Source organism: Bos taurus, chromosome 2 (genome assembly GCF_002263795.3).
Source record: "Bos taurus isolate L1 Dominette 01449 registration number 42190680 breed Hereford chromosome 2, ARS-UCD2.0, whole genome shotgun sequence".
Classification (NCBI taxonomy): Eukaryota; Metazoa; Chordata; class Mammalia; order Artiodactyla; family Bovidae; genus Bos; species Bos taurus.
Window position 1 is genome coordinate 118,540,486 of NC_037329.1, and position 24,561 is coordinate 118,565,046.

The window sequence follows — 24,561 nt, forward strand, 5'->3', positions numbered from 1 at the left end:
TTCGACCTGAAATTGCTGAAATGAGAGGTTCTAATGAACATCATTGAGGCAGACCAATTCAGTATTAAGAGGCATTCTGTGCTTGCGTAAGCAAAAGGAGTGAGGTAAAAAGAATAAATACACTAATATGGCTCATGTGTGTTACCTGCTGGTATAAAGTTTAAGACCTCTTTATGTATCTGCCTCATTTAAACCTATAATCTATTTTCATCCCCTGTTTTCAGTTGAGAAAGAGAAGCTGAGTGATCGGCCTGAAGCCATCCACCTAGAAAGGGGCCCTAGGTGTGAAGCCCTGGCTGCAGAGGGCGCGCTCATGGCCCGCCATGCTCTGCTGCTTTCACCACAAGGTGTTGGAGTGCCGACTCGTCCCGGAACATAGGGAACTTCTGTGACAGAAACAGATAACATCAAGGTTTTCAGTCAGCACATGTGATCTCCCAGGATGCTGAGAGGACTTTTACATTGCCGGGTAGCTGTTGGTGGTTTTTGAGGAGCTGTGAAGAGAGGGAGCTGTGTAGGAAGAGGAGGGAAGCTCACGTACTGTTCTTCCAAAAAAGGAAAAGGTGGAATCCACCACTCATAGGCACTAAACTCGGTGTTGATTGCTGGACAGATTCCAGAAAGCGGTGCAGCCTTAGCAAAGTGCTGATTTCCAGCGGGTACTGTCCATTTATTAACTGTTTCTTTTCCTCCTAGGATTCTGTTAAGTTCTTGGATAATAAGCATGTAGCCAGAGTACAGATATGCAATTGTTCATAGTTTAATTCATATTTGAGATTGACTGAAAAAATGTTAAATCATACAATTTAAATTGAAATATCTTTTAGGACTTAGAAATCATTTTGATGTCTTTACAAGATCATCTTATTTAGGTTCACTGTATTATAATATAGCTTTATAATATTTGCTTTTCCTAAGCTGCATCTGGCAAGTCAGTCTCAGAAACAGTAACCTTGTGCCTTGCCTTCTCAAGTAGGCGAGAAGGAACTAGAACTTGTCCCATCTTCCTGTATGTGCACACAACAAAGTAAATATTGATACTGCCTAGTTTCATGTTGTGCAAATCATTCATCCCTGTTCCCTGAGATTGGCTGTAACCATTTGTTTACTCAAGAGTTAGTTGTCTTGCTCCTGAAGACAGTCTAGTGAGTGATGGAAGTAGGTTGATGGGAAGAGGACTGGACACTAGGAGAGTGTACTCTACCCTCACAAGAGCTAGAAACCTACTGAGAGGGGGCCAAGGTGACAAATGTTAGCTCTTTTCTCTTCTGTGAAAGCTCCCACACTTTTAAAATGAAATATAGTGAGGAGTGAGTGTCCTTATCCTAGGATATCATAGGTGTTGGGAAGGGCACAACTATCTTTTGCAGATGCTTCTTAAGAAGAGGAAGGAATAAGGAAGAGGAACAAGACATTGCAGTGCATCCAGAAGGAAGTGACCAGAGAGAGAGTCAGTGGCTCCAAATTTGTATGTCATGTGCAACTTTGAAAGAGCTGATGGTGAAAGCGGAACTGGTTGCTCTTGGGGATTGTTTTGAGCTGGAGCACTTGAATAGTGTGTTAATTATGAAGTATAGTAAATGTATGTTAAAGGCCATGGCCTCCCAACCAAAAAAGGAAGGGGAGCTTCAGACCTCTATAATATGGAAGTGATAAGTTCTTTTAAAAGTCTTGAAATACTTATCAATAATCTATCTTGATTATTCTAGATCTAGAAAAATACCAGAAGATGTAAAATTCATCTTTAAAAGTCAGCACGAACTCTTAAAAACATATTAAAATAGAAGAACGACAACCTGATAAGACATCACAAAAGAAGAAAACTTTCAATTTCACTTATCAAAATAGCCATGAAAATTCTCAATAAAACACCAGCAAATTTAATTAAGTAGGAAATTCTCTTAATTAAAGAAGACAAAGGACATGTAATGCTTGGTATTTCCTGTATGCCTTTATATTCTAATATATTATCTCAGTTCATAGTCCTCAAAACTACCAATGGCATTTTTCACAAAACTAGAAAAAAATTTCACAATTCATATGGAAACACAAAAGACCCTGAATAGCCAAAGCAGCCTTGAGAAAGAAGAATGGAGCTGGAGGAATCAACCTTCCTGACTTCAAATTATACTACAAAGCTACAGTCATCAAGACAGTATGGTAATGGGACAAAAACAGAAATATAGACCAATGAAACAAGATAGAAAGCCCAGAAATAAACCCATGCACCTATGGATACCTTATTTTTGACAAAGGAGGCAAGTATACAATGGGGCAAAACAGCCTCTTCAATAAATGGTGCTGGGAAAACTGGACAGCTACAAGTAAGAGAATGAAATTAAAACACTTCCTAGCACCATACACAATGATAAACTTAATGGATTAAAGACCTAAATGTAAGACCAGAAACTGTAAAACTCTTAGAGGAAAACATAAAACGCTGAATGACATAAATCAAAGCAAGATCCTCTATGACCCACCTCCTAGAGTAATGGAAATAAAAACAAAAGTAAACAAGTGGGACCTGATTAAACTTAAAAGCTTTTGCACAGCGAAGGAAGCTGTAAGCAAGGTGAAAAGACAACCCTCAGAATGGGAGAAAATAATAGCAAATGAAAAACTGATACAGGATTAATTTCCAAAATATACAGGCAGCTCATACAATTCAATACCAGAAAAACAACCCAATCAAAAAGTGGGGAAAAGACCTAAACAGACATTTCTCCAAAGAAGACATACAGATGGCTAACAAACACATGAAAAGGTGTTCAACATCACTCATTATTAGAGAAATGCAAATCAAAACTACAATGAGATAACACCTCATACCAGTCAGAATGGCCATCCTCAAAAAGTCTACAAACAGTAAATGCTGGAGAGGGTGTGGAGAAAAGGGAATGCTCTCGCACTGTTGGTGGGAATGTAAATTGATACAGCTACTGTGGAAGACAGTATGGAGAGTCCTTAAAAAACTAGGAATAAAACTACCATATGACCCAGCAATTCCACTCCTAGGCATATACCCTGAATATGCCTGGCATATGGCTGAATATGCCTAAAACTGAAAAAGACACATGTATCCCATTGTTCTTTGCATCACTGTTTACAATAGCTAGAATGTGGAAGCAACCTAGATGTCCATCGACAGATGAATGGATAAAGAAGTTGTGGTACATATACACGACGGAATATTACTCGGCCATAAAAAGGAACACATTTGAGTCAGTTCTAATGAGGTGGTTGAACCTAGAGCCTATTATACAAAGTAAAGTAAGTCAAAAAGAGAAAGATAAATATCATAGTCTAAGACATATATACAGAATCTAGAAAAATGGTACTGAAGAATTTATTTACAGGGCAGCAGTGGAGAAACAGAACAGACTATGGACATGGAGAGAGGGGAGGAGAGGGTGAGATATATGGAAAGAGTAACATGGAAACTACAAAAAAAAAAGACAAAGGACATGTAATTTTGGTACTTACTGTATGCCTTTGTTCTAATATATTATCTCAGTTCACAGTCCTCAAAACAACTCAAAAAGGAGGTTGTTGTTATTACCCTCATTTTACGAGTGACAGAATTTAGGCCAAGAAGTTGAATAATCTGCTCCTGGATAAATTGCCAATAAGTCACAGAGCCTAGTTTTTGAACCCTTGCAGTCTGGTAGGGCTCAGACTGGGCGGAGGAGCCTGGTAGGCTGCAGTCCATGGGGTCGCTAAGAGTTGGACATCACTGAGCAACTTCACTTTCACTTTTCACTTCGATGCATTGGAGAAGGCAATGGCAACCCACTCCAGTGTTCTCGCCTGGAGAATCCCAGGGACGGGGGAGCCTGGTGGGCTGCCGTCTGTGGGGTCGCACAGAGTCAGACATGACTGAAGCAACTTAGCAGTAGCAGTCTGGTACCAGCATACATTGAACATGCTGTATCATATTAATATAGCCAAGATAACAATGTTAGTTCAACAGTTCTTGTTGATTATGAACTCTTTAAAAGCTGGTAGAAGATAAAAGAATATCTTAAACCAACAGCAAACAACCTACTAATTGGTAAACACTAGTAGAATTCCCCTTGAAATCAGAAAATGAAACAAGCCTGCCCTACACCTTTAGCATTATCCTGGGCAATGCAAGATACATCAAATAAAAGGTACAACTGTTTGAAAAAAATGGTGCAGCTATATTTGTAGATGTTGCAGTCTTAAACCTAGGAAAACCAACAGAATCAATTGAAAGACTAAAAGTAAGAGTTCAATAAGGTAGCTGTATACCACATAAAAACACTTAAAAGTTGGTAGCATTTTTCTTGCTAGCAATATCCAGTTCTAAAAATACTGGGAGAACAATCTCATTATAGCAACCAAAAATCAAATTCATAAGTTGAGGGGATTGCTGAGAAATGTTTGGAATCTCTGAAGAAAACTAGTATAAATTTCATTGAGTGAAAAAAAGACTTAAAGATGGAGAGTTACCATGTTTTTGAATGTGAATACTGAATGTTATGAAGAAATAAAATCTCCCAAATTAAATTAGTGTATCTTGGCCAGAGAGTATAGCCAGATTTTTAAGAAGTCACCTTAGGGAGTTTAGTGAAAGATAAAAATAAATGTACCTGCTACATAAGTGAAATCATACATCACTGGGAAGGAAGAAGGATTATTTAGCAAAAGAGTTTTAGATAATTGGTTATTGTTCTTTGGGAGAATCAATTTTGATAACTAAGCTACCCCTTTATGAAAATAAACCTGATGGGAGAATGAATTAAAAAACATAACTTAGGAAGGACATTTATATGAGTATTTATCAGACCTTTGAATAAGAAGCAGGCTTATTTCCATTGCTATCAAGTGATTGAAAGGGGGGAAAAAACTAAGGTTAAATATGTGAAAAAACATTACATGATGACAGAAGGTTAATCTTTACTTCAGTATAGTAAAGGCTCATGCAGACTGATAACTGCCATTTATTAGTAAGCTGTCCCTATGTTTTAAATGCAATCCTGGGTGTTTTATTCATGTTAAAAATTTAATAGTCATCCTAGCATTTGTAAATAATCAAGACTCAGAAGGTAAATGTTTTGTCCAAGAGTTCTTGTGTATACTTCTACTAAGTGGTGGAACTTGGATCTGAACGTGGGTCTGATAAGAGCGTATGCTATCAACTCTTAAAAGGGTTGTTTTCCAAACAGGTTGCTAGCCCTTGCTCTCAGTGGAGAGTGCTTTACCCTTGCTTGATCAGGGTAAATGTTGCCTGGTCATAGGGGAGGCAGTTTAGTAGGGATAACCAAATATCTTGGTTTGCCAGGAAAAGTCCAGGTTTATGACTGTTGTCCTCACATAATTATTCATTGCATCCCCATTTATTCCCCGCAGCTTCCTGGTTTAGATGGTAAATTATGTCATCTAACATTCAGCACCTGCAAAACTAGCTGTTCTTTGACCACTACGATCCTGTTTTTGATGCTTAAGGAGCAAGGTTGTCTCTCGAATCCCAAGGTGTCTCCTCCTAAAGTAGCTTGATTTTTGAGGCATCAATTGTGGAGTCATGGCAGCTATCTGATCCTTCTTTGGAACTGAAAGGGTTTTCTGTACATTGAAACAAAAAGACTTTTTTGTCTGGGAACTGTGATGTTCTAACTCTAAAATGTTCTGCTTTTCTTCAGGTCAGACACTTGAAAGGAGAGGTTCTAAATGCAAACATCTTATTTTTGCCCACATTCGCTCTTTCACTCCTTGTCCACTCACATATGCAGCTTCTCAGGAACTATTGAAGAAAGAAGTTATGGAGTTCCAGTTTTTAAATGGTTGTTGTTTGATGCCATGCAGCTCTGAAAGAGACTTAAATTTTTGTCTGAGTTACAGTTGATTTACAGTGTTGTGTTAGTTTCTGATGTACAGTAGAGTGATTCCTTTTTCAGATTCTTTTCCCATATAGGTTATTACAGAATGTTGAGTAGTTTCTTGTGCTAAACAGTGGGTCTGTTTTGATTATGTTTTATATATAGAAGTGTGTATATATTAATCCCAGCTCCTAATACATCCCCCCTCCAACTTTCCTCTTCAGCAACCGTAAGTTTGTTTTCTGTGTCTGTGAGTCTGTTTCTGTTTCGTAAGTAAGTTCGTTTGTGTCATATTTTAGATTCCACATGGAAGTGACTTCATTATGTTTGTCTTTCTCTTTCTGACTAACCTCACTTCGTGTAATAATATCTGTAAAGCCTCATAGATAATAGGGGCTTGAAAAATATGTGGAATAAACTTGGAAGTATTTTTTAATTTATCCTTACTGAATGGCTGGGACTGAACAGGAGTTGCATGCTGGAGTCAGGGCTCTTTGAGAGATGGAGGAGCTGTGACAATAATCTCTCACTTTAGAGAGGAGGCCTGGGCTGTGGGTTAGTCACAGAAATTATTTGACTCTAAAGAAAAGTAATTAGTTCAGTTCAGTTACTCAGTCGTGTCCGACTCTTTGGGACCCCATGGACTGCAGCATGCCAGGCCTCCCTCTCCATCACCAACTCCCGGAACTTGCTCAGATTCACGTCCATCGAGTTGGTGATGCCATCCAACCATCTCCTCCTCTGTCATCTCCTTATCCTGCCTTCAATCTTTCCCGGCATTGGGGTCTTTTCCAATGAGTCAGTTCTTTGTGTCAGATGGCCAAACTCTTGGAGTTTCAGCTTCACCGTTAGTCCTTCCAGTGAATACTCAGGACTGATATTCAGAAAATCAGTGAAAATGATGGAAGCACTTTATTTCGTTGTACACTGTGCATGTTGATTGCTTTGATACACTTTCCCTGTTTGACTTAATCTAGTCATCTCTTCCCCAGATGGGATGTTCCCTCAGCAGTGTTACCTGTTTCTACCTGAGCAAGAAAACTGCCGCACTAGATCTTGCGGTTTTTAACAAATTTATCATGGTGGTAAGGTTAAAAGCCACACCCTTATGTTAAAACTAGCTAGTTATTTTTTTTCTTGTTCCTTGCCTTCCATTTTAGGGAAATGAAAAAAAAAAAAGTATGTGTCCTTCTCTTTTCTCCTTTCTGTCCCATTCTCTTCCTCATTCCAAAGAATTAGATAAGCAAAGGAAAAATAAAGAAAGACAAAATGATTCTTGGGGCAACCTTAGGACACAAATAAATGTACGTGTTTTATACTAGCTTGTTGGGGACCACACATTTGGCTTTGAGTTTAGAAGCCAGAACACAGAAGAAAAGATCAGTTGCAAGGCTGTGTTCATGAGATAAAAGATAAACCAGCCACTTAGGAGAGGCATAATTTTTCCAGGAATTGAGACCCTGTGGATGCTTTATTAATGCAGGCGCTGGGTCCTTGGTACACTTCTCTCTGTTCTCTACAGTGTCTATAAAAGTATCCTGTTGAAGTTTAAGGCATCTTAGTACAAGGCATAGGAATAGTGTTAGACTGGAGTGCAGTTTAATTAAACCACCACTTTTCTGATGCTCTTTAGCTATGGAAATAACCCTCTACAGTCATTCATGCCATTGAACTTTTGATGAAAATCAAGTGCCATAGAGTCCAAGGTTATAGTTTTCTGCTTTAACATGAGCTGAGGGGACCAGCAGCACTAATCATCTGCCTTGGTACATTGAAGACCTTCACCAGGACTTGATTTCGAATCTACTTTAAGTTGACTTGGAAGCCAGGTGATTGTTTTCCTCAGAAAATAGCTCTGTGTCCACCATACAGATATGTTTAATGAACAATATTTTATGTCATGAATTAGTAGTTTTTTTTAAATATGTCAAATTTCTGACACAGAAGCCCAACATAAAAAAAACACAAAAAACGATAAGAGTGAGGTGACTCTCACCTGCTCTAGACCTTAGGGCAGGGTTTAAAAGCCACTGTCAGATTTATGGTGAATGGCGTTTTAGTTTGGAAAAACTTCAAAGCCTGGATCGCCAGACTCCTACTTTTATGGAACAAACTCACCCGGTGTGCCACCTACCCCTAGAATACCTGTAAAAAGCCTGATTTTAACATTAACTCATTCACTTCCCGTTTAAACCACTATGATTCTGATAGGTCGACAATATGGTTAGCAATAACCCAGACATTTGGGAAAACAAAAACCACGAAGGTAGATTTTTGAGGCCTAGTAATCATATTAACTTTAGTTGGTAGCATTGTTCTGCTGAGAATCCCATGTTCAAAATTGTTGTAGAGGGAAGTAAGTTTTTAATGTAAGTAAGTACATGTATCCATTGTAGCTTTTCCTGAATGTTTGAGGTCTCTACCTAAAACTCAACTTTCATACTCCCTTGGATATAAAATGTCTCTGTTGTACATTTTCAGTACAGCTTTCAGATTAAAAAGCAAATCTTCCATTGTGACTGTATTATGAGTGTCAACACTCACCTGAAAAGAACTGCTCCATAAAGTGTGGAATGTTCCTTGAGCAATAAAAGGGACCATGTGGTTATTCTGTAAACAGCACTTAAGTTTACAGTGAGTTCTGTAAACATACTGCTTTCTGCCTTCCTTTTCATTCGACACTTTTTTACCCCCCTAAAACTTGATGAAATTACAAAAAGTAATTTTTGTTTCCTTATTGTAGCTCAGATTGTTTCATAAAGCTCTCTGATCAATTGTAATACATTTTCTTTTATACAAATTTATTGTGTCTACAAAATGCAGCTCAAGAAGCATCTTCTCTGTTGAGATGTGAGACCTTCAGCACACAACGCCCTGTCTGTTCTCTGAGCTTGCCTCTCATCTCCTCTGTTACTTGGGTTTTGCCATGCAGGGTCTGGTGGCATGAATTAGTCTTCCATAGATTGCACACTTCCTGTGTGCGCGTTGTCTCCCTCGCTGTATTCTAAGTCCTGAAAGAACTCCTAGTGAGTGTATACCACCAGATGTGGTATGACCACATCTTTTGGTCCATGAGTTTTAGCTATAGGATTGGGAACCTTTTCCCTCCAAAAACACAAAAATTTTATATATGATCATGCCAGTCAGTTGAGAGATGAATTCAGTCACTTCCTCAGAAATAAAATGTTTTCAGCCTCATTATTTCATCTAGAGTTTTTCTTTCAATCTGAGATCAAACCTCCATATACCAGTTAGTGTGCTGATTTGGAAGGGTAAAAGAATTCTCAGAGAAATCACCATTGGGTAATATGTTCTAAATGATCCTCTAAAGGGCCGTGCAGTTCTGTGACTCTAAATATTTCTGCTGGAAAAAGTCTTATTTACACTGAATACCACCATACGGTGGCCTTTGAGCCGTTTAAAAAGGAAACAAACTGAATCTCCAACTATGGTGCTTCGGCTCAGGCTGGTTTTGTGGCGTGTTTGTGCTTTTTTGGGCATTTAGCCAGAGCAGAAATAGCGGTGCTGGACCTTGAAGGAGAGTGATTTTCCAGGTTTAGATCTGATCTTCTAGAAATAGTTTTTAAGGTTATAAATTTTTAAAAGGATTTTTTTCCCAAAATTTAGTCCTTCACTGGAATAACTAAAAGGGGGAAAAATCATTTCAACACTCTCAGGTGTAACATTTTAGAACCACAGTATTTGCTTACTTTTTCTATCTAAATTCTTGACCCAAAAAAATAATTTTCTAAAAGGGTTCTATTTTTCATATTTGAATCTTGTTTCAAATTTTCCTCACTTATTTATTTGAAATACACATTCTTTTTAAGGAATTACCATCTTTTAAAAAGAACAGGATTGGCTGTTTGCTTTTCTTATTTACCAAGCATGGGCCAGACTGTGATGTTTGATCATGATCGTATGGACGATGCTTCCACAACCTTGTGGCAAAGTGAGTAGTAAATTTAACCAGAGGAAAAATGGATTTATAATTTTACCCTTGAAGATTGATGGCTTCATATTTTTAAATGTGGACACTGATTAACCTTTCATATTACTAAGTTCAGTGCTGGTTTGTCAAGAAATAGTTGAAGTTCGTGTTTTCTGAAACTAATTCTTAAACTGATAACGTAACTTAATTCCTTAGAATCTCTGTGAATGAATCAGTGTTGTTTTACTGTTCAGTTGCTAAGTTGTGCCCCACTCTTTGAGACCCCATGATGAATTCAGCATTGTGAATACAATAGCTTCCATTAATAAGTGAACTACTCAGGTTGATTATAAATCTCTTTTACAAACTGCAGGTCCCATTCTATCAGTTGGTTATGAAATCAACTTAGTGGGCTATGACTAGCATTTTTCAAAGAGAAGGAAGGAAGCAGGAGGCTAGGAGAGAATAAAATAGGGTGGAGAAGCTCACTGTAGTGTACATAGTGAGGGAAATGCTCTTCAGTGATACTGTGTGTGTATGTGACATGAAGTGAAGTGAAAGTTGCTCAGTTGTGTCCAACTCTTTATGACCCCATGGACTATAGAGTCCATGGAATTCTCCAGGACAGAATACTGGAGTGGGTAGCCTTTCCCTTCTCCAGGGGATCTTCCCAACCCAGGGATCGAACCCCAGGTCTCCCACATTGCAGGCGGATTCTTTATCAGCTGAGCCACAAGGGAAGCCCAAGAATACTGGAGTAGGTAGCCCATCCCTTCTCCACCCAGGAGAAATCTTCCCGACCCAGAAATCGAACCAGAGTCTCCTGCATTGCAGGTGGATTCTTTACCAACTGAGCTATCAAGGAAGCCCCATGTATGTGATGATTATTTTTTGTGTATGAGCACATGTTGTTGTTGTGTAGTCACTAAGTTGTGTCCAGCTCTTTGTGACCACACGGACTACAGCATGCCAGGCTCGCCTGTCCTTCACTGTCTCCTGGAGTTTGCTCAGATTCATGTCCTTTGAGTTTTGGTGTTGCTGTCAAACCATTTCATCCTCTGCCATCTCCTTCTCCTTTTGCCTTCAGTCTTTCCCATCATCACAGTCTTTTCCAGTGAGTCGGCTCTCTGTATCAGATGGCCAGAGTATTGGAGCTTCAGTATCAGATGGCCAAAGTATTGGAGCTTCAGCTTCAGCATCAGTCCTTCCAGTGAATATTCAGGGTTGATTTCCTTTAGGATTGACTGGTTGGATCTCCTTGCTGTCCGATGGACTCTTGCGTCTTCTCCAGCACCACATTTCAAAAGCATCATTTCTTTGGTGCTCAGCCTTCTGCTATGGGCTTCCCTGGTGGCTCAGACAGTAAAGAATCTGCCTGCAGTGCAGAACACCTGGGTTCAGTCCCTGGGTCGGAAAGATCCCTTGGCAGAGGAAATGACAACCCACTCTAGTATTCTTGCTGGAGAATTCCATGGACAGAGGAGCCTGGAGGGCCACAGTCATGGTGTTGCAAAGAGTTGGACACGACTGAGCGACTAACACTTTGACTTTCATTCTTTTTTATGGTCTAATGCTCACGTCCATACATGACTACTGGAAAAACCATGGCTTTGACTAGATGGACGTTTGTCAGCAGAGTGATGTCTCTGGTTTTTAATATACTGTCTAGGTTTGTCATAGCTTTCCTTCCAAGGAGCAAGCATCTTTTAATTTCACAGCTGTGGTCACCATCCACAGTGATTTTGGAGCCCAGGAATATAAAACCTGTCACTGCTTTCATTTTTTTCCTCTTCTGTTTGCTGTTAAGTGATGGGCCTGGATGCCATGATCTTAGTATCTTGGTATCAGAGAAATTTGTAAGCTATCACTACTAGGGGTAATACAGTTAGGTGGTTCCTTGTGGTTGTTTAAATGACTGTACATACAATACAGACTGATGGCCAGCTTTAATTGGGAAGTTCCAGTATTGGTACTTTTAACAGGGAATAAAGGAAGAACTTTGCTGGTCAGGTTTGTAGTTGACGGGAATCTGGTACGGAAAGCTAGTACTGCTCTGGATAACAAACTCAGGAAAAATTTTGAAATGTCAGAAGTATATTGAATCTAAATCAGAAGCAATTTGATAGGAATAATTATTCAGCCCAGCAGGAATGTCCCAAAAGGCAGTAGTAAACAATAGAGGAAGATGTGGTTCACTACAGAACAGACAGGTCAGTTAAGTCACTCGGTAGAGAACTGCCATGTAACGTATCAAAACTATGAATGGAGTTTAAGACTGTATTATGAAATCTGTGGATAGATGGTCTTGCCTGGTTAGATCATATGTGGAGTATAGGGTCTGGCTTGAAATACCACACTTTTCTTTAAAAAGGATGAGACAAGCTGGACTCCTGGAGAATTAACTGAGGGGAATCTTCTGACTGAGTCAACTCTCCCAAGTTTTATCTTCTTTATAACAAAAGCACAACTGGATACTATTGACAGGAATTTGGTTACCAACAATGCTAAAGATAATGCAGACTGAATGTGAATATTATGGCCTTTTTTTTTTTGATTGGGCTAAGTGGCTTTATTAGAGAGAGCCAAGATTAGAGGATTTAAGAGTTGGCATTGGGGTCTTTCTTCTTACCAAAGGTGGGTTTGACATTGATTAAGCGCCAGTTGTATAGCATACACCTCTTGGCCCAGTCTTTTTTTTTTCTCTTGTTTGGCCACTTTGGAAGTCTGACCTCTTACTTTCCCAGCATGGGCCAGGGAATAGTTCACAGGCTAGCATGGTGATGATAATTTATATATTGTTAATAATATGTCTGATTAGACTTTTCAAAGTACTTTGAGTTCTTCTTTCTACATGACATCTGAAAATATTCTCAAGTCACAGAACTATACTTTTAAAAATATATCATATTTAAATGTTTATTTAACATCATCCTTATTTAACATGGGCTTCCCAGGTGGCTCTGTGGTAAAGAAACTGCCTGCCAAGCAGGAGACCTGGGTTGGGAAGATCCCCTGGAGAAGGGACTGACTAGCCACTCCAGTATTTTGGCCTGGAGAATTCCATGGACTGTATAGTCCATGGGGTCGCAAAGAGTCGGACACAACTGAGCAACTTTCACTTCTTTATTTTACATATATTTTAGTATAATAACCATTTATAAAGAACACTTTCTGCACACACACACACACCCCATAATGTAATTGGGTGGCTACTGGAGAAAGGTCATGAATTCATGTTATAGTGGATTTCTTGATTAATTTTCCCCCTCAATTCAGCAGTGCTAGTGTGAAAGTTGCCTCACTGTCAGACTGATTAAAATAGTGAGGTTTGTTAGGTTAGATTCTACTAGAACTAATTTCAAAGAAGAATGTGCTGTTTAATTGTAAATAATGTCTGCATCATATTCAATATGCAGTTACAAGCCTGATAGGATATCCAGAATTTGTGAAGAAAAAGATTATAGATAAAGCTATAAGAAAATGAAAACTTTGTACATTGACAAAAAGTCGAAATGCAAACAGCAAATTAGGGAAACATATTTGGAAAAAAGATACAGCCAAAGGGATAATGGGATTCCCTGGTGGCTCAGATGGTAAAGAGTCTGCCTGCAATGCGGGAGACCAGGGTTCGATCCTTGGGTGGGGGAAGATCACCTGGAGAAGGAAATGGCAAAACACTCCAGTATTCTTGCCTAGAAAATCCTATGGATGGAGGAGCCTGGCAGTCCATGGGATCGCAGAGTCAGATATGACTGAGCGGCTTCACCTGCACCTACCCAAGTATCCTTTAAATCAGGAAGAAAAAGACCCCAAACCCGGTGTAATAATAAGCATTAGAGATGTACAGTTTTGCTAAGGAAGTCCAGATGGATAATAGAAAGAAATGTGTTTATTGTCATTAGTGATCAGGAATTCAAATCAAAGGAGTCAAATTGATGGTTCGGTGGGTAGAGAAGGAGGTCAAGAAAATAGTGTTTTTATTCTGACAGATTGGCAAAAATCACAAGGATTAGTAGGGCTGGTGTTGGTTGGCTGGTGAGGAAATCACTGCCTTCTAGTACTGTTGATGACAGTGTAAACTGGCAGAAGCTTTTGGTGCAGGTTGTAATCTTTGTGTTTTGAGCCCCCAGGCACTCAGAATCTCCTTGGCTTCTTTTATTCTGGCATCTGGTATACAGAACATTGTGTGGTCTTTCTGTGGCCAGAACAGCCCTTTACTTAGTCATTCTTCATAGAAAATTGCTTCCTAAGGTGGGAAGGTCAGGAATCATTTCTTTGGTTTTTATAAAGCTGAACTGACACATACGCAGTGACTCTGCTGAGTGAGATAGATCTGGCTAGCAGAGAAAAAGACAAGGGCTTTCTTTACTCTCACTCATTTTATATGACTTGCAGGAGAGAGTAAAGCTGGGCAGGCTGGTTGGACACAGAAGAGAAATACAGTAGCACATTAGAAATAAGACCCAAAGCCTATGACCTAGTATTTTTGCTGAAAGAGTTACAGAACAACTTGTCCTTTGGAGAAATGCTGCAGTGACCCCTGCTGACTCAGAAGAGAGCTGTGTTGGTCCAACAGGTTCAGCTATGAAGAAAGTATATGTTTACTTTTATAATGAATTTAAAAGACATTGTTAAAAGTATATTTTGTGTGGAATTATTGATATAAAATATTATACATTTTGCTAAGCTGTGCTCATACAGAAATTTGAAAATAGAAGGACCCAGATCAAACATGTGTAAGTGTAGTCTCATTCATGGCACTTATTTTAGTGAGCAAACTACCTTTCATTTAACAACAAAAGATGTTTGAAAACTGTTATCGGGCTAGTATTCAACTGAAGCAAAAATCAGATATGTATAGAGCAAACTTTTCTGCAGAAGTAAGATTCAAGTTAGGTGTGTATGCATGTATGTCTATTTTTAATGTAATTTAAAGTTACAAGAAAAGTCAAAGAGCTCTGAAACATGATACTGTCTTAGCGCTTAAGAATTATTTAGCTAATTACAGTTTGACTAAAATACTTGCAACCATATGTTTAAGTGAATTCTAGAACTGTTTAAGTGATTGTTCATCCATGCCCCACCTTATTCCAGAGAGGATTTAAGGCAGCTTGAAGTATTCTATTGTACTTAATTATCATAATTTTAGTCTTGAAAATCCATAATGACTGCATGGTTCACTGAGATTACCACAGTAAAACTTGACACTAGTCGTATGGTTCTCTCAAAAAGTGTTTGAGGTTTAACTATGAGGTTCCTATTTGTAAAACTAATACACAGATTTTTTTTTTTTTTTTTGGTGATGCTTTTAAAAATCCTTGTAAAATTACTTTTCTCTGAAAATTGCTTTGTTTGAAGCAAAGATCTCTCCTATAAGAAGATGTCTTTTGATTTCTTGTTGAAATAATGAATGTTATCATTAGAGCATATTTCATAAACATTCATAATTTGACACTCATAGTGTGAGTAAAAGAAACTTTCAAGGATTAACAAAAAGCCTATCTTAGAACACAAAAGTGAAATTATTTCTGACAGCACATTTACTAAGTCTATTTCATTAAGTTCTTGTTCTGTAATTCGTTCATAACAAAAAGTGTGAATTTGAAATAGAAATTTTTTCTAGAAATTTAAACTTGTGGGAATATTATTAAAGATTGATTTACCTATAATGATTATTTGCTACTTTTGATTACACCCCAAAAAATTGAATTAATGGTTCATATGACATATGCAGTTGGGGTCATGGAGAATGTTCCACCAAGAATAGTCTACCCTAACCTATACCTCTAAATTCTGAAAATGTGAAAGAGATTAAAAGTCCCCAACAGTCTCTCTTTTAAAAAACATTAAGTGTGTGCCTAACAGAGTTTTAATTAGTCTGAACTTAATCGACTCATCACTTTGACATTATGTCGTGATGTGTATTCTCTAAATCCAAGGTCTGTGAACACTTTCTATCCATGAAACCACCCCTTCCTGCTTTCCCCAGTTCCTGCGGTGAATACTTCCTGTACTTCCACAAGCTAGAGAACTCATGGTCACTCAGACCTATACCCATATTTGGAACTAGACTTGATTAGAAGTAAAAAGTAGTTCCCTATGCAATGCATTCCTGATATTTAATAGAAAAGAAGCTTGGGTTGTCAATGATGAGCAATAAAAATCCTTTCTAAAGCATATGGAACAGAGGTATGGGCCAATTTTTGTTTTTTGATATTTTGGTGGATTTTTTTGAGGGAGGGAGGGAACAGTCAAAGGTATCTTTTTCATATTTAACTCGTAATAGTTTTAGAAATTGCTCTTTGTTTATTTGATCAGAATTTAAAAATGAGTATTTTTTAAAAAAAGTATTATTAGTGAACGTTTATTTTTGGTTACTTTTTCATAATTAAGTCATACTTTTATGTTGTACATTTTTGTAATAGTTGATCTGTGTATAAGATGACAGGACAAATAAATACAAGAGAATTTGAAGATAAGAGACTTACCTTGAATTCTGATGGACATACTCACCATGGGATCTCAGGGCTGGTCTTTTATATGAGCCTAAGCACAGCCTTGTCTAACTCAATGAAACTAAGCCATGCCGTGTGGGGTCACCCAAGACGGACGGGTCATGGTGGAGAGGTGTGACAGAATGTGGTCCACCGGAGAAGGGAATGGCAAACCACTTCAGTATTCTTGCCTTGAGGACTCCATGAACAGTATGAAAAGGCAGAATGATAGGATGCTGAAAGAGGAATTCCCCAGGTCGGTAGGTGCCCAGTATGCTACTGGAGATCAGTGGAGAAATAACTCCAGAAAGAATGAAGGGATGGAGCCAAAGCAAAAACAATACCCAGTTGTGGATGTGACTGATGATAGAAGCAAGGTCCGATGCTATAAAGAGCAATATTGCATAGGAACTTGGAATGTCAGGTCCATGAATCAAGGCAAATCGGAAGTGGTCAAACAGGAAATGGCAAGAGTGAATGTCGACATTTTAGGAATCAGCAAACTAAAATGGACTGGAATGGGTGAATTTAACTCAGATGACCATTATATCTACTACTGTGGGCAGGAATCCGTTAGAAGAAATGGAGTGGCCATCATGGTCAACAAAAGAGTCCAAAATGCGGTACTTGGATGCAATCTCAAAAACGACAGAATGATCTCTGTTCGTTTCTAAGGCAAACCATTCAATCACGGTGATCCAAGCCTATGCCCCAACCAGTAACACTGAAGAAGCTGAAGTTGAAAGGTTCTATGAAGACCTACAAGACCTTTTAGAACTAACACCCAAAAAAGATGTCCTTTTCAATATAGAGGACTGGAATGCAAAAGTAGGAAGTCAAGAAACACCTGGAGTAACAGGCAAATTTGGCCTTGGAATACGGAATGAAGCAAGGCAAAGGCTAATAGAGTTTTGCCAAGAGAACACACTGGTCATAGCAAACACCCTCTTTGAACAACACAAGAGAAGACTCTACACATGGACATCACCAGATGGTCAACACCGAAATCCGATTGATTATATTTTTTGCAGCCAAAGATGGAGAAGCTCTATGCACTCAGCAAAAACAAGACCGGGAGCTGACTGTAGCTCAGAGCATGAACTCCTTATTGCCAAATTCAGACTGAAATTGAAGAAAGTAGGGAAAACCACTGGACCATTCAGGTATGCCCTAAATCAAATCCCTGATGATTATACAGTGGAAGTGAGAAATAGATTTAAGGGCCTAGATCTGATAGAGTACCTGCTGACTATGGATGGAGGTTCATTACATTATACAGAAGACAGGGATCAAGACCATCCCCATGGAAAAGAAATGCAAAAAAGCAAAATGACTGAGGAGGCCTTACAAGTAGCTGTGAAAAGAAGAGAAGCGAAAAGCAAAGGAGAAAAGGAAAGATACAAGCATCTGAGTGCAGAGTTCCAAGAATAGCAAGGAGAGATAAGAAAGCCTTCCTCAGCGATCAGTGCAAAAAAATAGAGGAAAACAACAGAAAGGGAAAGACTAGAGATCTCTTCAAGAAAATTAGAGATACCAGGGGAACATTTCACGCAAAGATGGGCTTGGTAAAGGACAGAAATGGTATGGACCTAACAAAGGCAAAAGATATTAAGAAGAGGTGGCAAGAATACACAGAAGAACTGTACAAAAAAGATCTTCATGACCCAGATAATCACGATGGTGTGATCACTCACCTAGAGCCAGATATCCTGGAATGTGAAGTCAAGTGGGCCTTAGAAAGCACCACTACGAACAAAGCTAGTGGAGGTGATGGAATTCCAGTTGAGCTATTTGAAATCCTGAAAGATGATGCTGTGAAAGTGCTGCACTCAATATGCCAGCACATTTGGAAAACTCAGCAGTGGCCACAGGACTGGAAAGGGTCAGTGTTCATTCCAATCCCAAAGAAAGGCAATGCCAAAGAATGCTCACACTACCGCACAATTGCACTCATCTCACACGCTAGTAAAGTAATGCTCAAAATTCTCCAAGCTAGGCTTCAGCAATACGTGAACCATGAACTTCCAGATGTTCAAGCTGGTTTTAGAAAAGGCAGAGGAACCAGAGATCAAATTGCCAACATCCGCTGGATCATCAAAAAAGCAAGAGAGTTCCAGAAAAACATCTATTTCTACTTTATTGACTATGCCAAAGCCTTTGACTGTGTGGATCACAATAAACTGTGGAAAATTCTGAAAGAGATGGAAATACCAGACCACCTGACCTGCCTCTTGAGAAACCTATATGCAGGTCAGGAAGCAATAATTAGAACTGGACATGGAACAACAGACTGCTTCCAAATAGGAAAAGGAATACGTCAAGGCTGTATGTTGTCACCCTGTTTATTTAACTTATATGCAGAGTACATCATGAGAAATGCAGGGCTGGAAGAAGCACAAGCTGGAATCAAGATTGCTGGGAGAAATATCAGTAACCTCAGATATGCAGATGACACCACCCTTATGGCAGAAAGTGAAGAGGAACTCAAAAGCCTCTTGATGAAAGTGAAAGTGGAGAGTGAAAAAGTTGGCTTAAAGCTCAACATTCAGAAAACTAAGTTGGTCCCATCACTTCCTGGGAAATAGATGGGCAAACTGTGGAAACAGTTGTAGACTTTATTTTGGGGGGCTCCAAAATCACTGCAGATGGTGACTGCAGCCATGAAATTAAAAGACGCTTACTCCTTGGAAGGAAAATTATAACCAACCTAGATAGCATATTCAAAAGCAGAGACATTACTTTGCCAACAAAGGTCCGTCTAGTCAAGGCTATGGTTTTTCCATGGTCATGTATGGATGTGAGAGTTGGACTGTGAAGAAAGCTGAGTGCCAAAGAATTGATGCTTTTGAACTGTGGTGTTGGAGAAGACTCTTGAGAGTCCCTTGGACTGCAGGGAGATCCAACCAGTCCATTCTGAAGGAGATTAGCCCTGGGATTTCTTTGGAAGGAATGATGCTAAAGCTGAAACTGCAGTACTTTGGCCACCTCGTGTGAAGAGTTGACTCATTGGAAAAGACCCTGACGGTGGGAGGGATTGGGGACAGGAGAAGGGGACGACAAAGGATGAGATGGCTGGATGGCATCACCAACCCAATGCACGTGAGTTTGGGTGAACTCCGGGAGTTGGTGATGGACAGGGAGGCCTGGCGTGCTGCGATTCATGGGGTCACAAAGAGTTGGATATGACTGAGCAACTGAACTGAACTGAAAGATGTACTAGTTGGGAAAGACCTTCATGCTGGGAAAGATTGAAGGCAAAGGGAGAGAAGCACAGCAGAAGATGAGATGGTTGGGTAGCAAGCATCACTGACTCAGTGGACATCAATTTGAGCAAACTCAGGGAGATCCTGAAGGACAAGGGAATCTTGACATGCTGCAGTCCATGGGGTCACAAAGAGTTGGGCATTTTGGTGACTGAACAACCACAATGATGTACAGGATGTATTTACCTTACCATAGGAATTGGGAAAAGTGGGAAGGGGTAGTTTCATGGATAGAAGATGTTCGTAGACCTTGAATTTAGAGAATACACATCACCATATAATGTTCAAGTGGTCAGTTCGTTAAGTACATTCTAATTTAACATTAATTTAAAAAAATCAATGCAAAAATGTTGTGAAGATCCCAAACAGGATGGTTCTACAAATCATGCCTCAGTCTTTGGAACCCAGATCCACCTTTTCAGTGTTCCATCTTGGTTAATTACATGTGTACATTACACTTTAGTTAGAATTGTGCCATGTTGCTCTTCATGGCACAAACAACATACAAGTGGCAGCACATATGTATTAGGAAACTTAAGCGAGCAGGTGTGGGTCCAACTTTGTACATAGTAACATCTAGATTGTAGGTGCTTTCCTGGATTTCGTGCTCACCCTCCAAGAACCTCCACAACAAGCCAGGTGGTGGCACCTGGCCCTGTACTGCCTGGGTTTCAGATTAAAACTTTCTAGTTAACTCCTGCTTGCTTATGTATCAAGTCCTTTCTGTGGCCTTCTTTTACTTTCAGAACTGTTTTTTGGGTTCCAGTCAAAACGTGTATCTGGAGTCTTACACAAAGTAGCATGCCAAATGTCATGAGCGTGCAACAAGCTGGCTAGTATTCAGTTCTGCCACATTGGGTTTGGGGACTTCCTGACTTGTTGAGGGTTATACATATGTTAATTTTAAAAGCACACTATAATCAACATTTTGAAACTTCAGGAGTGTGAGGAGAAAGATTACTTTTACTGTGGGGGCCTTCATGGAGGAGCTGTTATTTAAAAGTGGAGTTAAAGATGGGCAGGATTTGGGACAAGTGGAGAAGGTGGGGGCATTCCCAAAGAGCTACTCACGCTGGCATTGCTGCAGTTGTCTATGAATTTCAGGGAGGGTCACTGTAAGTCAACTGTTGAAGGCATTGCCTGAGCACCTGTTTCTTCGGTAGACATTTTTTTTCTTTTTATGTGCCATCAACAGGTAAGTTTATTTATTGAATTTGTAGTGGACAGAATGACAACACGTATACATTGGAACTGTTAAGTAAGAGCTGTGAGTCCAGAGAGAAGAAGGAGTTGTTTTTATGGTTTAAGGTGATCATTTTGCATTTGCACATAAATTTAACTTTGACAATTTAGGCAAATGGGAAAAAAGCAAAGCACAATAGGCATGTCAATTATAGGAAACATAATTCTTCAGAATAAAAAATTTTCCCAATTTCTAATTTTTAAAAATTACGAAAATGTTCAAGTATATACAGATACTGTAGTATAGTGAAGTTCTAGCCACAACAGCAGTTATTAATATTTTAGCCTTGTTTGATCTATTCCCTCCACCTTACTCTTAAGGAAGAGTGTACTATAGTATTTTAAATCAAATCCCAAATCACCCATATTTCAGTACATATGTCTAATTGATAAGGATATTTTTACATACTATATTATAATACATAACAAAATTATCAGTAATTTGTTAATTATCCTACCTAGTATATAATTTTTCTGATTTGCCCATATATCTTTTGTATAGTTGGTTTATTTGAATCAGGCGCCAGAGAAGATCCATGTATTTGACTCTGTCTAGTGAGTTTGTTTTATTAAACATTTGCCACTGCCTTTCCTGTCCCCCATCTGCTAATGCTTTTTGATTTGCTGCAGAAACCCAAATTTGTCTTGTTGAGTGGCCCTGGTTCTGGGTTTGACTTAGTGCTTCCTTATTATGTTGTTTAACTTGTTCCTTCATCCCCTGTGTTTCCTATAGACTGATAGTTCTAGGAACTTGATTAGATTCAGTTGATTTTTTAAGTGAGGGAAAGGAGGTAAATATTTTTATAGATAGAGCTTTGTACTTCCTGTACATCCTACCATGAGTCACACTGATGTTTGATTTTCCTAGTCACATTGATGCCTGATTTTCTTATTTTAAAAACACTGATAGATCAGTGTTCTAAGTTATCAGCTCCAGTATACCTGCTATGAAGTTCTCGATCATCCTTTCACCTTTAATTTTAATGGCCATTGATAATTGTTGCCTATATCCCATATTTCATCAAAATTGCACAATGTTAATTTTCTATTTTTCTTTCTGCATTTATTAACTATGTGAATCTTCCGTAAAGAAGATTCTTTGCGTTTCAACTATTTGGTTACTCTCAAATGCAGGCTATACAGAAAAGACAGGATAAAAGTGCCATTCTCTTATTTACCAATTTTGCGGGTATTGAGTTATTGTTCTCACAGACTTTAATGTGACCAATGAATTTTCTTTTTTGATATTATAATCTTCATGAGTTTTAATCTTTTATATTAACTATGGTATAGTTTACTTATACTACTGTCAAATATATAATTTATATATTATATATGCAAATTTTAATTTTCATGTCAGTTCATTGCAGTAAATTTTTTATGCCCGAGTTGTATTATCTTAGGCTTGTGGGAGGGCTTCTCAGCGGGCACAGGAAGAATCTGCGTGCCAGTGCAGGAGATGCAAGAGATGCAGGTTCAGTCTCTAGGTTTGGAGGGTCCCCTGGAATAGGAAATGGCAACCCACTCCACTATTCTTGTTTGGAAAATCCCACAGACAGAGGAACCTGGCAGCTACAGTCCATACAGTTAGAGTCAGACACAACTGAGTGCACACGCACATACACACACACATGCACACACGTGCCTGTGGGAACCTTTCACATTGGGTCCTGTGTCTTTTTTGGCATGACATCACCCATCTTTGCTTTCTGAGGTAGCATGTCCCATTATCATCTTATATATTTTCCAGCTCCTTCACGGGGCCCTGGTTCCTTTACCTGGGAATGATCTTATACTAATTTTTTAAATCAGATCAGATCAGTCGCTCAGTCGTGTCCGACTCTTTGCGACCCCATGAATCGCAGCACGCCAGGCCTCCCTGTCCCTCACCGACTCCCGGAGTTCACTCAGACTCAAGTCCATTGAGTCAGTGATGCCATCCAGCCATCTCATCCTCTGTCGTCCCCTTCTCCTCCTGCCACCAATCCCTCCCAGCATCAGAGTCTTTTCCAATGAGTCAACTTTTCGCATGAGGTGGCCAAAGTACTGGAGTTTCAGCTTTAGCATCATTCCTTCCAAAGAAATCCCAGGGCTGATCTCTTTCAGAATGGACTGGTTGGATCTCCTTGCAGTCCAAGGGACTCTCAAGAGTCTTCTCCAACACCACAGTTCAAAAGCATCAATTCTTCGGCGCTCAGCCTTCTTCACAGTCCAACTCTCACATCCATACATGACCATGGAAAAACCATAGCCTTGACTAGACGAACCTTTGTTGGCAAAGTAATGTCTCTGCTTTTGAATATGCTGTCTAGGTTGGTCATAACTTTACTTCCAAGGAGTAAGCTTCTTTTAATTTCATGGCTGCAGTCACCATCTGTAGTGATTTTGGAGCCCAGAAAAATAAAGCCTGTTTCCACTGTTTCCCCATCTATTTCCCATGAAGTGGTGGGACCGGATGCCATGATCTTCGTTTTCTGAATGTTGAGCTTTAAGCCAACTTTTTCACTCTCCACTTTCACTTTCATCAAGGGCTTTTGAGTTCCTCTTCACTTTCTGCCATAAGGGTGGTGTCATCTGCATATCTGAGGTTATTGATATTTCTCCCTGCAATCTTGATTCCAGCTTGTGTTTCTTCCAGTCCAGCGTTTCTCATGATGTACTCTGCATATAAGTTAAATAAACAGGGTGACAATATACAGCCTTGACGTATTCCTTTTCCTATTTGGAACCAGTCTGTTGTTCCATGTCCAGTTCTAACTGTTGCTTCCTGACCTGCATACAAATTTCTCAGGAGGCAGGTCAGGTGGTCTGGTATTCCCATCTCTTTCACAATTTTCCACAGTTTATTGTGACCCACACAGTCAAAGGCTTTGGCATAGTCAATAAAGCAGAAATAGATGTTTTTCTGGAACTCTCTTGCTTTTTCCATGATCCAGCGGATGTTGGCAATTTGATCTCTGGTTCCTCTGCCTTTTCTAAAACCAGCTTGAACATCAGGAAGTTCACAGTTCACATATTGCTGAAGCCTGGCTTGGAGAATTTTGAGCATTACTTTACTAGCGTGTGAGATGAGTGCAATTGTGCGGTAGTTTGAGCATTCTTTGGCATTGCCTTTCTTTGGGATTGGAATGAACACTGACCTTTTCCAGTCCTGTGGCCACTGCTGAGTTCCAAATTTGCTGGCATATTGAGTGCAGCACTTTCACAGCATCATCTTCCAGGATTTCAAATAGCTCAACTGGAATTCCATCACCTCCACTAGCTTTGTTCGTAGTGGTGCTTTCTAAGGCCCACTTGACTTCACATTCCAGGATGTCTGGCTCTAGGTGAGTGATCACACCATCGTGATTATCTGGGTCATGAAGCTCTTTTTTGTACAGTTCTTCTGTGTATTCTTGCCATCTCTTCTTAATATCTTCTACTTCTATTAGGTCCATACCATTTCTGTCGTTTATTGAGCCCATGTTTGCATGAAATGTTCCTTTGGTATCTCTGATTTTTTTGAAGAGATCCCTAGTCTTTCCCATTCTGTTGTTTTCCTCTATTTCTTTGCATTGATCGCTGAAGAAGGCTTTCTTATCTCTTCTTGCTATTCTTTGGAACTCTGCATTCAGATGTTTATATCTTTCCTTTTCTCCTTTGCTTTTCGCTTCTCTTCTTTTCACAGCTATTTGTAAGGCCTCCCCAGACAGCCATTTTGCTTTTTTGCATTTCTTTCCTATGGGAATGGTCTTGATCCCTGTCTCCTGCACAATGTCATGAACCTCATTCCATAGTTCATCAGGCACTCT

At 39.3% G+C, this 24,561-nt stretch overlaps 1 protein-coding gene across 2 annotated transcripts in view; it reads left to right on the top strand.

Annotated features, from left to right (window-relative positions):
* CAB39 (calcium binding protein 39) overlaps nt 1-24,561 on the top strand; it is a 102,414-nt gene that overhangs the window by 10,098 nt on the left and 67,755 nt on the right. Inside the window, exon 2 of one of the 2 annotated variants that reach the window (XM_059893036.1) lies at nt 1-24,561. This exon is cut by the window's right edge and continues 10,199 nt beyond it. The exons of the other annotated variant lie outside the window; for it this stretch is intronic. The gene's annotated coding sequence lies outside the window, so the exon portion shown is untranslated. 2 annotated transcript variants of the gene reach the window in all.